Source organism: Camellia sinensis, chromosome 4 (genome assembly GCF_055761805.1).
Source record: "Camellia sinensis isolate YWXY chromosome 4, ASM5576180v1, whole genome shotgun sequence".
Taxonomy (NCBI): domain Eukaryota; kingdom Viridiplantae; phylum Streptophyta; class Magnoliopsida; order Ericales; family Theaceae; genus Camellia; species Camellia sinensis.
The window spans coordinates 172,489,131-172,507,207 of NC_138964.1; positions in this window are offsets into that span (position 1 = coordinate 172,489,131).

Here is an 18,077-nt window from a genome sequence, read left to right on the forward strand (position 1 = left end):
GGTTGAAATAATAATGCATAAACTCTGTGCTCCATAGATAATCAAAATTCGACATAATGTATAAAATCTATGCTCCGTAGAATAATAATTGATAATAATATCTCCATGTCCAGCATGATAATGCATAAAACATATACGTCGTAGATAATAAAAATTTAAGACCAAAATATCATATACATAGAACCCACCACAAATTAGAACTCTCTAGAGCCCATAAATTAGAGTTCCTAATATTTTTTCAAAGATAACTAAAATAGAAAATGGTCCAAAGATTGGATCTCCCAGGATAATTAACCTCTGCCTTACCAAACATTCGTGTAGGACCGATCTTCGTGGTTTCCACCTGTCCCATGTTAACCTTCCCTTGGTCGGTGCCCAATGTCTACTTAGGCCATTTATTTTGGTTGGCTGAATAAATTGTACACCAATGATTTAGAATTTTAAATAATGGGTTCCAAATCTACTACTAGTAAGGTGAAAAATAATATAAAAAAAAAAAACAAAACAAGACACAACATACACTGTGACAGTGGGTGGGACCCACTACCACATAATTAATAGTAGCTCTAATTAGTGATCTCAAACATTATCATAAATTGTATAAAAAGAGTCACTCTCTCCCTTATTTGTTTCAATTCAACTAGAATCCAAACCTCATGTTAATCTCAACTAATTCTGGAAAATTTTCATTCATACACTTGGGTCCTCTGTCTCTCCAATCAAAATACCTAGATAATGTTTAAATTTTGAATTTGTGAAGGTATTTGTGAAAAAAATAATAAAAAAAAATAAATAAATCTACTCTTAAATCTCTTTTCATTTCCCTTCCCTTCCCTTCCCTTCACGCAAAATTAAAATTCAAACACAATTTAAAATTTTGAAAGATACATTTGAGTATGATGTTTTGACAATTGCTTCCTCCGCTAAACTTGGCTGCAAACAAGATCAATCCGGAGTGTAGTTGGAGCAACTAACAAATTTAAATTTATTATTTGTATTCATGACATATTAGATGATATGTACACTACCACTATATCCCCCACATACTTGACCTAGTGGTAAATGCGAAAACTATTGTTTGATTATATCTAATTTTACTTAATATGTGTATTTGACAATTGACTGTATATTTTCAATTAATATTTGAGTAGATTTGAAGTTTCATTAAAAAAAAAAGAAAAAAGAAAAGCCAATTGAACTTTGCACCTAACAAACTAAAAAAGAATCTTAAGAGTTGCACATGTGTTAAAAGAATGGTTGAAAAAGGTAGCTTAATAGCAAATCTAATTGATTATTGCAAAGAATATAAAAAAGCCAAATGAGCATGAAGATAGGCTTATGTATCCTAATAATGCTAATGGGTAATCAATCCAAAACAAAATGTCTCCCCTTCTTCACATTGTTGTAATGAGCCCATGTCCCAAAATGGTACACTTGGGGTGGGCACATACTGTTGAGAAGACTGTAGAAGCAGGCAGAGGATAAGTCCGTATAAAAACTAATGGGGCATTACCATGAATGAATGAATAAAAATAATAAATATAAAAAATAAAAATAAAAATTGCAAAATGCAAAATGCTCTGAACCTCTATCATCATCATCACAAGGGAAAGAGAAATACAATAAAACATGGAGATGTAAGAATCCCCCTTTTTCTGTCCTTGTGGGGACTGTGATGACTTCAAAAAAAAAAATATGTTCATCTCCTAATTATTCAACCAAAGGACAAGAAATCATGCCATCTTCTTATGTTAGCCGTACGTCACCATGCTTGATTCTTAAGTCATTTTAACAAATTAATATAAGAAAATTTTATAACACATACTTGTAAGGTTTATATATTTTTTTATTTTTATGACCAGATGTTTGGATCAGTTTACGTGAACCTTAATTAATTTCAAAATCCATGCACCAGATGTTTGGATCAGTTTACGTGCACTTTAATTAATTTCGGAATCCATGCAAAATGCCCTCCCCACATGGATCAAGTAAATCTCGGGTAGAGCCCGCAGGTGTGGCCACAAGGAGTTGATAACACCTAGTGAGAGTTGAACCTGAGACCTAGGGCCCCGTTTGTTTGGGGTTATAGGGAGGGGATTGAGATTCATAGTGAGGTGGGACTACTATATGGCGTGTTTGTTTTGAGAGATGAGGAGGGGACTCATAATCCCTTGGTATTAGTAAAGGCCTTGGAAGGGGGATTGGGATGGAGGAGGTAGAGATGGTATTAGAAAATAGTGAGGGGGTTAGAAATTTTTTTATTTTTTATATATTGGGAATTTTTTTTTAAAATATTAATGTTTAATTTTATATTTTTTTTATTTGTTTTATTATTTTATATAAAAATAATTTAACAATTTTTACACTAACAACTATCATCAAAACAAACACAATTTTACTTAATTCCCTCACTATCAATCCCCTTACTAACAATCCCCTCATTATGAATCCCCTCCATTCTAGCTCTGAAAACAAACGGGGCCGAGGGAATACACTCTCAATCCCTAAGTTGCACCCACTAGGCCAATATCTTAGAGTTAAGATTTATACCTATAACCAAGATTGAGTTGTGTAATAAGACGATTTAATATGATTTTATGGTCATATTATGATTTAATGTGATATAATTATGAATACATGTAGTTTTAATTATGAGTGTATATCACACACACATTTTGTAGGACAAATAAATAGAACGGCTAACGAGTGTTTTAATAGCATAAAAAAAAGATGGAAAAAAAAGAAGAGAGAGTATACAAATTGAAGACATTTTTGATTAATTTTATAGCATTTTTACTCATTTTAAAACACATAGAGGGCACTTGTTAATATTTGTCGTATGTCATTTACAGTCAAGTGTAATCTAAGCCTCATTTGAGAATTTTTTGGTTAAAAAATCCAAATTTTTTTAAAAAAATTATAAAATCAAAAAAGTCGTTAAAAAAAAAGGTCAAACACACACTAATTATTCACATTTTTTTTATTATATAAAGTTGATACCAAAATATATTTAACTTTTTTTCACTTCATAAAAAGAAAAACAAAAAATTACCAAAAAAACCAACCTCAAATGAGATTATAGTTTTTTTTTTTTTTTTTTGGGATCAATCAAATGAGACTATAGATACAATGGTGTTTTAATTAATAAAATAAAGAAAAATTTATGTGTAAGTCCTAATAGGTAGATTTATTATTTAATAGATCCTATAATAATTAATGGTATTTTTTTTATCAAAAACTATAAAAACGTCACTAATTATTAATTTTCAGCGACAGTTTAAAAATTTTATCACAAAAAATATCACTAATTATAAGTTTTAACGACAGTTAAAAAATTTGTTACAAAAAGTCACTAATTTTTAACTTTTAGCAATAGTTTGAAAAATTCGTCATAGAAAAACGTCATTAATTGTAAGTTTTAGTTACAATTTATAAAACCATAATAAAAAAAATCACTAATTGTCAATTTTTAGAAACATATACAAAAAATTATCAAAAAAATTTATTTTTAACGACGATTTTATTAGGACTTATTTTTAATAGGACTTGATAGAAATCAAGTCTGACTATTAAAACCTATTGATAGTTTACCCTAAAATAAAAGAGACAAGAAATATTAGGAATTATGATGTGTTGTTATGTTATCATTGGTAATGTTGAAATTTGTGGTAGATATATTGTTTATTGCATGGAGCGATTTATCTAGGCTTCGAAGCACTCATTGAAGTATTTATTCATATGATTCATGATGAATTAACAGCTAGCTCTCTCTCTTCCCAGCTTTCGGAAATGGAAGAGAGAGAGAGAGAGAGGGGGGGGGGGAGGGGGGTCCCAAAATCCAATAGTGCCGCCCCAGTAAAGCCCATTGCCACCATGCTTCGTTGTCTTTGCCACATTGTTCGATTCCCTCCATTTTAATTAATAAATAAATAAGTCCCAATAAAAGTGGCTCACTCATCAGTCCACCCCCAAATATATATATATATATATATATCAACAGTGATGCATACCCCCAGTGGGGTCGCACCCCAGTGAGGTGTCGCACCCCCACTGGCTGAAATCTAAAAAAAAAAAAAAAAAAAAAAACAGTTTTTTTTTATCAAATGATGGACTGCCACCTCACTGGGGGTCGACCCCCAGTGGGTGTATGGGGCATTTCTGTATATATATATATATAAGAAACTCTTCCTTTTCCATGGCTCGTGTTTTTTTTTTCTCTCTCTTCTGTTTTATTTTATCTTTTTATTTTGAATAATTTATTAATAGTGATTTATATATAGAGTAAAATTTTTTTCGTAATTATACAAATATTCTTGGTCAATTATGCAATATATTTTTCCATAATTACGTAAATATTCTTAGTTAATTATGAAATATGTTTTCTTGTAATTACACAAATATTCTTGGTCAATTATAAAACATAAATTTTTTATTTTTTAACAAATTACAAATACACCCATAAAATTTATTTAAAATATGAATTGATCCTATAATATTAGAAATTACAACTACTGTTTGTTATAAATTTTAATTTAACTCAATACCCAAGGAAAAAAAAAATTCTCAAATAATAAATTATCAAATTTTTTATTGAAAAATATTTCTCATATCATGAAAATTGTTAATTGACTTAATAATTTATTTATTAACAAAATGGTTAACTGATTTTTTTTTCATATCATTAAAAATTGTTAATTTACTTATGAATAAAATTAATCATTTGTTATACGAGTATGATTTATGTATTAATAAAATTAGTCATTTGTATATGTATGTATTTTTTTCTACTTCTTTATTAGTTCAGTGACTAATCAATTAGTTTTTTTTAGATGAGAAAATTATCTTAATATTTGTTTTATATTTATCTGTTGAGAAAATTTACCCACCATAATTTCGTTTTTATTTTTACTTTTATAAATTCGGAAGAAATGTTAAAAACTCGTAAATTCACTCAAAATGATATGATAATAGAATTAGAGTCGATGTCAGTGGGTGTATAACAAATTAAAAAATTATACATATAATACTCATATAATTCTATCATATATCTAATAATTTATTCTATTCAATTTCATAAAACAATAGTTGAAATTTTTAAAAAATTATCAAAATATAAAATTTGAAATATGCTGTAATAATAACCCGTACTTTGCATAAACCTGTGTAAACTAATATATATATATGCATTCTATATTTGTCAACCTCTTTCTTCCCCCATGTGTAGTATACCATTTGCCAACCTCGTTTTCTCTCTCTCTCTCTCTCAATGAAAGATGACAAAAAATGGTATATAATATTTTTTTTACCAAGAAACTCATACAATATGATAGTGACATTTTCTTTTATTTTTATAATTATGAACTATTATGAACTACATTGATAAATTTTTAATATTCTTGTCTCATATTATTAACAATTATTAAATTATGTAAAAATTTTATACTAACATAATCCTGAAATATAATTCAACAATTGTAAGCATTTTAAGGTAAAAGAATAGATGATTACATAACCATCTTTCTAGCTGAAGTGTACAAATTATGCTGGTATCCTATATAGTGTGTGTGGGGATATATTTTCTGAGTCCCAACACGTGGCCAAGGTAACGCCGACGTGTTAGCCGAGGTGCCACGTGTCCAGGTTATGACACCGAGGTGATCTCGGTTAGGCCGAGGTTATCTCCGAAGATATCGAAATCCGAGATAAGCAGATAAGGCACAAGAGTCCTAGAATGAGGAAGGACTTTAGCATGGATAAGCATAACACTCTTAGCGAGTTTATTTTTATCTCTTTGAGAGTCCAGGATAAGCACTGAACAGAAGTCCATTGAAATTAGGCTTCTATGAGGGCTAGGATTGAGTTAACTATAAAAAAAATGCACCCCCGATGGGTCTAAGGTACGCAATTCATACTCAGAACAGTGAGTTTAACAATTGATTATCTTTGAGAGATATACTAACTTGATCGTCGGAGTGCCCCCGGGTGGACGAACCACCACCAGAATCTTCTCTTTCTGTTGCAGGTCAGCCAGGTGTCATCTATTCTGCCAGTACTGTCTAGCTGAATACTAAGTTGGCAGTGTGATCGGAAATTCACTCACACAATTTGGCACCGTCTATGGGAAAGAAAAAAAGAATAAATGGCCAGCGACGGACAGAAGGATAAGGTTGGGGACGAAATCCCTGCTGGGAGTGGTAAACACGTTGACCCAAATGTGGAGGAAGACGGTTGCAATGAGGAAACCCAAAACCAGAATCACAGCAGAAAAGACGTCGGCCAGGATGGTGACATACCGAAGAAACCAGATCAAAGTGGGTACTACAACGAGGACGACCTCCAGGTATGGAAGGATAGATGCTTGCGGAGGGACGAAGAAGTAAAAGAGATGGCGAACAAATTGGCAGACCTGCAATCGGTCGTCAATTTCATGATGCAAAATAATGTCATGCAACCACCATTCCCGCTGTAGGACACGTCGATTCCAGTGGCCAATGCCCAGAAGAGGGGACAGAAACCAATCCTAATAGCCCCCCAGCACATCAGGAGTGAAAAACACTCTCACCGGCCTTCAAGGGAGGTCGAACGAGGGGAGTCGAGAAGGGAAGAGTCACGAAAGACATATCGCACTAAAGAAGCAGACCCCAGAGAACATCGGCATGTTCAAAGACAAGAGCTGTGCTTCGACACAACTCATGGAAAAAGGTCAAAAAGAGCCCACAACGAAGCAGAGAGTAGTGCACCGAAAAGACTAAAGTTAGGAGATAGCCGAGCTCCTGGGCGAACAAAGGAGGACTTGAGGGATTACCTCAAGAGGAAGTAACAAAATGCCGATGTTGAGGTAACCTCCCCAGATAAGCCGAGAAAACCATTCTCAGTGGAGTTGAACAAATTTGAGGCGTCGAAGAGATTCAGTATGCCAAGGTTTCAAATATACGATGGTAAGTTAGACTCCAACTTCCACGTTGGATTATACTTGAACTCAATGGCATTGTATAGTGGGAACGAGCCGTTGCTCTGCAAAGTGTTCCCCTCATCCTTCAGGAAGATTATATCAGATTGGTTTCACAAACTACCAAAGGGAAGTGTGAAGACCTGGGAAGGCCTGGCCGAGATGTTTGTGGCCAGGTTCGTGACAAATAAATTACAGCCATTAAGGGTGGACGCATTGATGGCTCTGAGAATCAGTAAGGATGAAGGCCTTAGGGCCTATGCAAAAAGAGACTATGAAGTGTTCAACCAAATACCCGAATGCAACCAAGAGGTGGTGGTCGTGTCTTTTAAGAACGACCTGAAAGATGATTGCGCTCTACGGAAGTCATTGGCAAAGACATTGCCAAAAAGCATGGAAGAGCTCATGGCTAGAATTGAGAAGTATGCCAGAGCTGAGGAAGATACGTCGAGGACGAAGGAGACAAAGCAAGAAAAAGAAAACGGCTCGCCGAAGCGAGGCCGAGGTAACAATGGATCCAGTAAGCAAGAGATAGGACTGAGGGCTACACAGCCAGTTACAACTGTGTTCCGAATCCCGATTCACAAAGTCCTGGACAAAATTTGGAGCCAACCCTATTTTAAAGCACCAGCGAGGACACCAGGAGAGTTTATGGGAAGAAACCTTGGCAGACATTGTGCTTACCACAATGAAGATGGGCACATGACTCAGGGTTGTAGAGTCCTGAAAACACACTTAGAAGACCTAGTGAGGCAAGGCCATCTGAGAGACCTTGTCGATGAGGCCAGGACAAGGGAAGAACAAACAAGACTGCCTCAGGCACCAGTAGCTCTGCCTCCCTTAGCACAGCAACCTCAGGCAGAAGGACCTTGGGTAATTAATGTAATTCACTCGAAGGTCAACGAAAATGAAATTCGGGGGAGACCTAAAAGGTAAAGCACCTACGACATGTCTACTAAATCGGGGAGAAAAGACATCGGGTAGAGGAGTGCTAAGGACCAGTAGTGTCCTTTACTGAAGCCGACCTTGAGATAGTACAACATCCGCACAACGACACCTTGGTAGTATCCCTCCAGGTTGGGGAGTGCCGCGTGAAGTGCATCCTGATTGACCAAGGCAACTCTTGCGACATTATGTATGTCAGATGTTACAAGGAGCTGGGCCTTCACCCAGACGACATGGAACAATCTAATGGCCCAATGGTCGGGTTCAATGGAACGCCGACATGGCCACTGGGAGCAGTAAGCTTAGATGTGCAGGCTGGCATGAAGAAGATAACAACAGAGTTCACCGTAATCGACACACCCTCTCCTTACAACATTATCTTGGAAAGGCCATGGTTGCACGCAATGGGGGCTATTCCCTCAACACTGTATCAACTATTACGGTTCCCAACAAAGCATGGGATATAGGAGGTCAGAGAAGATCAGCTGCAGCCAAAGAACTGCTCCATGACAGCAATGGAATCCACCTGTAGCATACGAGAATCAGAGAAGATAGAGATCGAAGACGAGGACGTGAAAGTCCTAGAGGATGACGGCAAAGAGCCAGCCGAGAAGAGTGAAGAAGCACTAAAGAAAATCCTCGTCTAGGAGGGAGATGAAGAACGCTTCTTTCTTCTCGGCTCGGGCTTAGCCGAAGAAGAGGACAAAGAGTTGGAGGCGTTCCTGAGAGCAAATATTGAGGTGTTTGCCGAAGTAAATAAATAAAGTTTTTTTTGCTCTTTTGTCATTTGCCGAAGTAAATAAATAAAGTTTTTTTTGCTCTTTTGTCATTTGCCGAAGTAAATAAATAAAGTTTTAGCTTGATTTATTTGTTTATACACTTGTGACTGATAAATATACATAACGCTATTTCTGGAATACATGTATAATGAGAACCCAAGTGGAACTTAGGTCCACATTAGGGGGCAGAGAGAAGAAAAATGGTTTTAACAAGTATTGAAACTTGAGAAAAGTTTACAAGTTGAAGTTAAACTGAGATTATGTTTAACACTTGTTGAAACTTGAGAAAAGTTTACAAGTTGAAGTTAAACCGAGATCATGTTTAACACTTGTTGAAACTTGAGAAAAGTTTACAGGTTGAAGTTAAACCGAGATCATGTTTAACACTTGTTGAAACTTGAGAAAAGTTTACACATTGAAGTTAAACCGAGATCATGTTTAACACTTGTTGAAACTTGAGAAAAGTTTACAAGTTGAAGTTAAACCGAGATCATGTTTAACACTTATTGAAACTTGAGAAAAAGTTTACAGGTTGAAGTTAAACCGAAATCATGTTTAACACTTGTTGAAACTTGAGAAAAGTTTACAAGTTGAAGTTAAACCGAGATCATGTTTAACACTTGTTGAAACTTGAGAAAAGTTTACAAGTTGAAGTTAAACCGAGATTGTGTTTAACACTTGTTGAAACTTGAGAAAAGTTTACAAGTTGAAGTTAAACTAAGATTATGTTTAATACTTGTTGAAACTTGAGAAAAGTTTACAAGTTAAAATCAAACCAAGGTAAAACCCTTATTGAAATTTTATGAAGAAATTTACAAGTTGAAACCAAGGGTGTGCCAAGAGAGGTACTTGGGTATTTGCCGAGGTAAATTATCAGTTTGTATAACCAAAGCATGTCCCCCTGAGAAGGTTACACAAGACTGAAGTGTATATTAAAGATATTCTAAGTGTGGAATCAAACAAGAGCAGAAGTTATTAGAAAAATTTTCTAAGTACAAGAAAAGAAAGAAAGATACCAAGTGTGAAGACTTACTTGAACAGAGTGCTGGAGCATCAGGGCAAAATTTTCATACTCGCTCATATCGGCGTTTCGGTTTAGATCGCCGGGAAGAAGCACTGCGGTACTAAGGGCGACGCCGACATTAACATCGTCGGCGCTATCGCCAGCTCTGACTGGCCTGTCTTCCAAAGTGATCTGGGGGCCCAAGGGGAATCATGCTTTAAAGATCCCGAGGTGGTTGCAGAGGATGACCTCAACCTCTTTGATCTAGCAGACTTAGATGGTTGGGTCTCGGCAGGCCTCTTTTCAATGGCAGAATTGGACTTATCACTCTTAACCAGTTTGGAGATTGGCAAGGTGTCCTCAGTGTCAATCTGAGTCACATTTGCCTTTGGCTGAGCCTTCTTAATTCTTTTTTGTTTTGGCTTCAGAGGCTGGGTTTGTGCTGGCTGATCACCAACTTCATCAGGAATATTGGCCAAGAGGTCCTTTGCAACTACTTTCTGACGGCCCATCTTGACAACAAAAACCGTTTGTCGCCGGCGTTGGCATTGGGATATTGGGATCAGATATGGAGCTGAAGTTGACAGCTGCTTTGCTGGATCAGAAGTTGATCCTTGGTCTGGTCGAGATGTGGAGGCAGCTTGAGGAGTTGTGGCGAAAGGAGGAGACAAACTCTTCTTCTTCTTCTTTGGAACGTCGGGAAGAACCGACTTATAGGTCGGGATAAAGTTGAGTAGCAGGGGAGCTTTGCGCTTGTGGACTGGAAGGTCCAGTAGCTTCTTTAGACCTTTGCTAGGGAAAAAAGAGTTTCGGAAGCCTTTTTCTAGTTTTGGAAGAGTTGCAAGAAAAAACAGACATTAGAATAAACAAAGTATTGAAGATTTTAAAAATAAGTAAGTATGAGCACAGGGCTCTTATCATTACCCTCTACAAAAACTGTTCGAGGAAGAGGGTAGAGGTGGATGTCCTCGTCTGGAGCGAACTCCCAGTTTCCCGAGGTGATGAAGTAATCATCCCCAGCTCCCTTGTTGGAGTCTGGGAGGTCGACAATAATTTTGTACTCTGTGGACCTCGGTTTGAGGTAGTAAACATAACCTGTATCTTTTTTGAGGCCATACATGGTATAACAATATTGGATGTCGTCTAAGGTAACCCTAACATTTTCTTATTTGGCTAAGGCAATTATACCATTTATGACTCGGTAGGAATTGATGGCAGGCTGCATTGGGTTCAACTTATAATAATGGATTATCTCACGAAAAGCGATATCGAGTGGGATTCGAAGTCTGCACTCGATGAAAGCTATAACTGAGAGGGGCATAGAATCAGCTGTGGGCATGATAGAGTCATCCTCCCCAGCTAACCTCAGATTTACGTCGGCAAGGATGAAAAACTCTCGCCTAAAGTATTCTAGCTTGGTCGGGGTGTCTACCCTATGCCTCCACATACCCATGATATCAGCTTAAGTGAAAGGTGTGAGACTTCGGAAGGAAATGTTTTGTGATAATTTTGAATGACCTCGGCTAAAATTGACGACTGAATACGTTTCAATTTTTCCTAAGAAATTGTGGGCTCTACAAACAAATTCCAAATCTTGATCTATAGAAACAAAGATTGGAGGCAAGAATTTGGAAAAGACACAGAAAATAAAAAACAAGAACGTGTTTCAGAATCAAGAACAATGATGAATTACCAAGAACACTGTGACAGAGTGTGTGCAAGGGTACAAGGCCAAGAACAGTGACAAAAGTGAACAAATGTGTGTGCAGGTTGTGAATACTCAAGAAAAGATTGGGCAAAAACAGAATCGCAGGGCAACCATACTCAGATACATGAACAGATTAAACTAATCAAGGTCATAAGAAAGTTCGCAAAAATGACAGAGATTCAAGATACCATCAAAAACTGAAATGAGAAGTTAAATCGGGAGGAAACAGTAACTCACTGAAGGAAAAAAATCAGTGTTGAGTTTGCTGAGGTCAGACGAACAGCAGCTGCGGAAAAAATTAGCAAGAACCTCGCCGGAGGAGGTGGACGGAGCAAGTTGCAGAGCTTTAGAAGCTTGAACAATGGAGGATTTGGAAGAAAAAACTAGAGAGAGAGAAAGCCTCAGAAACGATGGAAAAAAGTGAAAAGATGGAAGAGGGGAAAAGTTTTGTTAAAACTTGAAACGACGGCAAAATAAAATTAATGAGCCTAGAACGACGGATTCGCCAGACGGTGCACGCAGGTGTGAGACGGCTTACAGGCGCGTCACAAGCACGATCCAATAAGGGAAAGGTACGTGGCTAAAACGGTTGAATTATTGTATATGACAGCTCATATGCTTAAAAAGAGCCCTTGGGATCCTTGTTCTTTAAAAAGACATGTCAGCCTTAACGGTCGTCTCGATTGAGATACTTTAAGCCGACGTACTGGAAGGAAGTACTGATATAGGTTCTATCACCTCAGAATGCCGAGGTAATAGAACCTAGGGGGCAGTTGTGGGGATATATTTTCTGAGTCCCAACACGTGGCCAAGGTGACACCGACGTGTCAGCCGAGGTGCCATGTGTCTAGGTTATGACGCCGAGGTGATCTCGGTTAGGCCGAGGTGATCTCGGTTAGGCCGAGGTTATCTCCGAAGATATCGGAATCCGAGATAAGCGGATAAGGCACAAGAGTCCTAGAATGAGGAAGGAATTTAGCATGGATAAGGATAATATTCTTAGGGAGTTTATCTTTATCTCTTGGAGAGTTCAGGATAAGCACTGAACAGAAGTCCATTGAAGCTAGGCTTCTATGAGGACTAGGATTGAGTTAACTATAAAAGAAAGGCACCCTCGATGGGTCTAAGGTATGTAATTTATACTCAGAACAGTGAGTTTAACAATTGATTATCTTTGAGAGATATACTGACTTGATCGTCGGAGTGCCCCCTGGTGCACGAACCATCACCGGAATCTTCTCTTTCTGTTGCAGGTCAGCTAGGTGTCATCTATTCTGCCAGTACTCTCCAGCTGAATACTAAGTTGGCAGTGTGATTGGAAATTCACTCACACAGTGCGTATATGCACCCTACAACAAAAATGTGTAACTTTATTAATATAAAACTTTGTAATATTAGTTACAAAATGTGTAAACTCGCCACAAATTGGTGTAACAAAATATCTAAAATTTTTTAGTTGTTGTTGCAAAAGTTTATGGTTTAATTACGACATTTTTTATTATGCTAATTTATAGTGGGATTACGCATTTTATAGTTGATATTATGAAATTTTGTGATAAAATTACACATTTTGTGATAAGCTGCATATGGTATGCAACCCTAAAAAGATGTGCACCATAATATCTCCCTACATCATAATATAGTATTTGGCTTCCTAGAGTGAATTGGAATGAAGTGAGCATGTCATCATAATCTCCAATCTCATTGTTTATTTATTAAAAAATAATAATAATAAATACATTATAAATAAAATCAATATTCACATAATATTAATCATGACATTTTATTCTACACTCATTTTAACAAATCAAACATTACCTAAATCCTATCAAATTTGTTCATGTTCTTGTTGGTGCTTTACTCCATTCCATATCACACTTCCACTATTCTCCCCTTTCTAATTGTTTAAGGCAATGCGGAAGAAATGATTGTGAAGGATCACCTCCTTTTCACATGTGCATTTTTTAATTGTACACTTTATACTTTTAGCTTGTTCTTAATGATTATAAATTATAATAGTAAACAACATATACGTTTTGTTATGGTGCCATTTTTATATTCTACTTTGTTTCTTTGATGTTGTAATCTTTGTTTCCTATTGTTTTATTTGATAACCAATTGGTTTCCACTCATCCATAAAAATAAATAGAAAAAGTTATCTATATTGCCATGAAATCCCTATTCATTTCTCCCCTATTCTTTCTTCCAAATCTCCCTTTTTATTGTACAATAAGTCTTTCTGACTGTAATTGTTGCATCATGGATTAAAATTCTAAGACAAGAAAATATACAAATAAGAATCCAATCTGATTGATATTCTTCTTTTTCAATGTATCCATATGCATGAATCTCTGAAAATCTTAACAATCACTGCTCAGTAACTGGATAAGTCCTTTATGGTAAAATTAAAATTTTCTTATTATATAAGATTGTTTAATAAGAACTTTGTTTTTCTTAATGATAGCTAGTCTAGCTTAATTTGGGTAAATTTTTGTATTCTACTTTTGGGTTGGTAAGCCCAAACATGTGCTAATAAAGACAAATTTTGACATTTTTGTCCTTTATGCGTATTTTATACTAATAAATTTAAAATCTCACAACTTGAGTTTCACAAATCTATTTTTGACAAAATTGATAAATGTAGATTTGTAATTTTGAGAACTTTCAAATAAGATTATATTAAATATGAAATTTCACAAAGAAAAAAGAAAAGAAAAGTGACTAGATTATTTTTTGGGTCAATCAAAACAGTGAAACAATATATTTTTTTTTCAAAAGTAAACACTCGATACGGCCTTTGGCAGTTTTAGATGAATAAATCTTGAAAAATATATAGAATAAAGAAAACTTTTAAAAGCGGATTATCAAATGCAAAATTATGACTTATTAAAAATTTAAACACCATAAATTATTATTTATTTATTTATTTTTTTGGTACAACATACTTATCTGTCCAAAATATTTTATGTATTTGTTCCCAAATTTGAACTTATTTTTCAAAATTATGTCCTAATATTATATCTATCTGTACAAATTATTTTAAGTTATCTGTCCCAAATTTTTAACTTATCTAGCCAAATTATTGTTGACCTATTTGTCCAAATTATTTTAACCTATTTATCTGCATATTTGAATCTATTTGTCCCCATATTTTTAACTTATTTGTCTAAATTATTTTAACTATTTGCCTTCATATTTGAACTTATATGTCCCTATATTTTTAATGTATCTATCCAATTTTTTTTAACCTATTTATCTAAATTATTTTAACGTATTTGCCCCCATATTTGAATCTGTGTGTCCCCATATTTTTAACATATATGTCCAAATTATTTTAATCTATCTATTTGAGTATTGGTTTGGGAAGTGGCTTTTTTAGTAATATTTTGCTAAAATATGAGTTGAAAAGATTGAAATATTTAGGAATAATTTTTTGACTTTTTATATAAAAAAAAACATGCAAAAAGTATAAATAATGGGAAAGAATTTTTGAATCTTTTGTATAAATTTTTAACTATTTAATTTTTTTTTTCCAAATGATCCCTGAAAATGTAATTACTTTTTTTTTTTTTTGGGAATTTACAATCCAGTGGATGTTCCACAAAATAATTACACATATATGAAATTTTTTACAATTTTAATAATTAATATTTGTAAAAATATCATTTATCTACAGTTATTTTAAAAAATTACATTGAATAGTAATTTTCTCTTCTTCTTCTTCTTCTTATTTATTTTATTTTTTTGTGTGTTTTTTCAAAGAACGAGCATTGATTTTTTATTTTATTTTTTTCTCTTTTTAATCTTTTTTTCTTTTTTGGGTAATTTTTTTTCCCTCTAGTTATTTCAAGGCAAAGACAAGCAAAACAAAAAGGAATGTGAATGCAGTTTTTGTCATATGTTGAAAGACTAGCAAAGAAATTGGTGGTCCAAAAAGGGCGGGCATGTAATGTTCACAAAAGAAAAAAAATATATATATATTGAATAAAAAAAAAAAGGAAAAGAAATCCACTAACACATCTCTCGCTAACCATGTTTCCAATTGGGCCAAATCTAGTTAAAATTTGTGATTTAGTAGTTCAAATATTCATGCATGTGACTCTCTAGCCATATTTTGGCAGGGCACATATTAATAACTTTAAAATAATTATATATTTAGAAATATTAGTAGTTGGACACGTGAATTGTACGTAACACGTGATTTTTCAACAACTGTTAATATTATAATTATGTGCCTCTTAAATTGATATGTGATATGTATACAAAGTATGGAAATTTGTATGGGTAAATTGATCTATATCATACAACTACATTATTGAAAATAAATACATACTCGACTAAAGAATTTAAATAATAAATGAAAATTTTTGTAAACATAAATGTTAATTTATAATTAGATTATTGAGATTACGATCTTATCTTAAAAAATAAACAATAAGTAGGTCTTTTAAATTTATAATTTTACACAAATATTTTTTTTTTAATCAAGTTTCCACTTCAATTTTTCATAATTTGTACTTGTAATACAACTGAAGGTATGAAATTAATTGCACAATGACACAAATTTTTTTTTGATTCTTACGAAGGATAAAGGAAAACACAAAGAGAGGAGTTTACTGCTACGTTCCTGGGATACATCAATCCCTACTAGAGCTAACAGTGCTCATATCAGTGATCAAAACAGAGAGAATGGAACTTGGAGGATCCTCTAGAAAGACAGTGTGATCATGCTGGTTTACACCTAAGTTGGCCAGAGCATCAGCACTCTGGTTAGTTTCGTTGGGGATGGCTTGGAGTGTGCAGTGGCAGCGCCGTAGGAGGAAATTAGCATCCGCAATGAGTGCTCAATAGGGAGAGTTTGCTGCAGTTCCATCTCGAATCAACTCCATAGCTGTCTGTGAGTCTGTCTCAATGTCAATGTGGTCAAACCCTTCTGCATGATGATGGTCAGCCCTCTGTAAATTTCCCACAGCTCCGCTTCCAGGCTTGTGCTATTTCCTAAATAGCCAAAGTATCCCCACACCCAGGTTCCAACTTCATCTCGGAGCAGCCCTCCAAATCCGGACTGGCCTGGGTCTCCTTTGGAGCTTCCATCCGTGTTTAGTTTGAGTTTACCTGCAATAGGACAAGACCACAACATTAAGTTGGGATCTCTGAAAAGTGGGTTTAGGATGGCTTGGAAGGCCTCATGAGATGCCATAGCTTGTTGAAAAATGGAGTTAACAGTTATATATGTAGGTGTGGAGAGATTATCAAACACTTCTTTGTTCCTCCCTTTCCAAATGTTCCAGAGTGTTGTCAGAAAAACAGTAGGCCACTGAATATTATGCACCTGATCCTTGCTTCTCATGTTAACTTTGATCCAAGCCTGCAGAGGAGTGTTGTTACTATGCTGCCACCAGTCAATACTTTTAAGGGTAAGCCATATTGCCTTTGCTTTAGGGCAGCCCTGAAGTAAATGATACATATCTTCTCTACAAGTTTGGCATCTGGGGCAAATCCCAGAATTTGAAAGATGTTTGATGAACCTTATATGGTTAGTTAGCAGCCTTTTATGCATAACAAGCTAGAGAAAGGTTTTGAGTTTTTGAGAGGCCTTTATTTTCCAAAGCCACTGCCAATTCACTTCCTCTCTGTCTTCATTTAAAATAGCTTCGTAAGCTGCTGCTGTTGAATAATGGCCACTGAGGGAGCCTTTCCAATGAGGGGTATCACTAAAAGTCACATACCTTGGTCTATATATGCTGAGAATTTCCTTTTTCACTGGTTGGGAAATAAGATCTTGAATTGAGGTTAAGTCCCATTGTCCTTCTTCATTGATGATAGAACTAACTTTGGTTGTGTTATCAATGTGAGCCCCTGGTTAAGTGATACACAGTAGTTGGTATATTATTAATAGTTCTTCTTATAATACAAATTCATTGAATCCACTTTTGTATATTATTTGCATACTGTTGGTGTAAGGTACATTATTTTTCTTAAACTTCACAATAGATAGGACAATTCATACTTCAGCTCGTCTAACTTTGCTTGGAGAGCATGTTGCAATATATCTTATGTAATTTTTGTTTTACCATCTTCTTGTTTTTCTTCTTACTCATCATTATAATTCATTGTAATAAAAATATTTGATGAGTAAAAGTTTGAGACAATATTATATTGTTATGAATTTCAAAATCTATTTCTTCTCAATAATGTGATTTTTTCTATGAGGGAAAAAAAAAATTTAATTATTGTCGTGATAGAAGTGTTTTGTAAAGTCTTGGTTTGTTGGATACTTGTTTATATAACATGTATGTACATATGTATTGAATATAAGTTGATAGGAGAACGATACATAATTCCACAAGTTTTTCCTAACAAATATAATTATATTACTAAAGCGATATATATTAGAAAATTAAAGTATCCAATGGTAGTATAACATTACAAATTGACAATATATGAATATAGTAACATATATAAATTTGCATTTATATTTTTTTATAAATATATATATATATATATGTAGACATTGACATATATAAAATATCACAAAAAATAATATGTGAAATCTTTTGTAACAATATAATACAAGTAGCAATGAAAAGATAATTATTCATAATTAAATAGTTGGTAATAATATAGATGTTTACTGTCACATAAAAATTGAAAAGAATTTGTGAATAATTTGTATAAAATTAAAAATTAGTG